This window comes from Sinocyclocheilus anshuiensis, unplaced genomic scaffold (genome assembly GCF_001515605.1).
Source record: "Sinocyclocheilus anshuiensis isolate Anshui unplaced genomic scaffold, SAMN03320099.WGS_v1.1 scaffold1910, whole genome shotgun sequence".
Taxonomy (NCBI): domain Eukaryota; kingdom Metazoa; phylum Chordata; class Actinopteri; order Cypriniformes; family Cyprinidae; genus Sinocyclocheilus; species Sinocyclocheilus anshuiensis.
This window is the reverse complement of record NW_015546013.1, coordinates 531,254-532,084: the sequence shown is the minus strand read 5'-3', so window position 1 is coordinate 532,084 and position 831 is coordinate 531,254. Positions and strand designations below refer to the sequence as shown.

At 40.8% G+C, this 831-nt stretch overlaps 1 protein-coding gene across 1 annotated transcript in view; it reads left to right on the top strand.

Moving 5' to 3' along the window:
* The first annotated feature begins 611 nt into the window (after nucleotides 1–611).
* LOC107698493 (supervillin-like) overlaps nucleotides 612–831 on the top strand; it is a 62,584-nt gene continuing 62,364 nt past the window's right edge. Inside the window, exon 1 of the mRNA XM_016499515.1 lies at nucleotides 612–631. The gene's annotated coding sequence lies outside the window, so the exon portion shown is untranslated. The remainder of the gene's footprint in view (nucleotides 632–831) is intronic.

Sequence of the window (831 nt, the reverse complement as noted above, 5' to 3'; positions counted from 1 at the left end):
AAAAAAGTAATCTGATTACGTAACTCGCGTTACTTGTAATGCGTTACCCCCAACACTGAAAACAATTGTTTTGGCCAAACTAGCTTTGCTGTAATTTATAAAATTACATAATATAATGTGACAGCTTGTGTAACCCCTCTCCCCCGGGTCCTCACCGCCACAACTCGTTCTTGCTCCGAGTGGGTCTCGAAGCCGGGTCTCCAGCATGGGAGGCGGATGTACTAACAAGGAGGCTAAAGACTGCAGCCTCTAGCATCAGTCGCTAGAATCAGGGGAGTGAGGTTTACTCCACTTACAGCACTTACTCGCTGGCCTCCGTTACACTTGCCTCAGTTAATAACAAGCCTCAACATACAAGGCTATTTGAAAAAGACGTAATTCGAGTCCAAAACATATACTGAGTACTAGCACCATATGATAAATACTTCAGACTTGGCGTCTACCAATTGCAATGATGTTCTGTCATTGGTTCATATCACCGGAAATCACGAGCTCGCGCGTATCTGCGTTAATGCCACCAAACGCTTTGATCCGGCGGGACTGAAGTTTGTTCCTCAGTATGAATGAAACAAACAAATGAGTCAGAAAAACATGCGATAAAGTATCAAGCAGAGCGAATGTGTATTTAAAGGTAAGTATCTTTCCTCGAGACGCTTACCCATAGCTTTTGTGTCATTATTTGGCACCTGAGTGTCAATTGAAAGTTTATTTGATATCGTTGGTATGAAATACAATGTGGCTTGCTTGAACGCTTCACGATCTTTTAATCATTAAAAAGATATTTTAGTCATTAAGTTTTATCACTGCTTTTTTTTTTTTTTTTTTTAATCG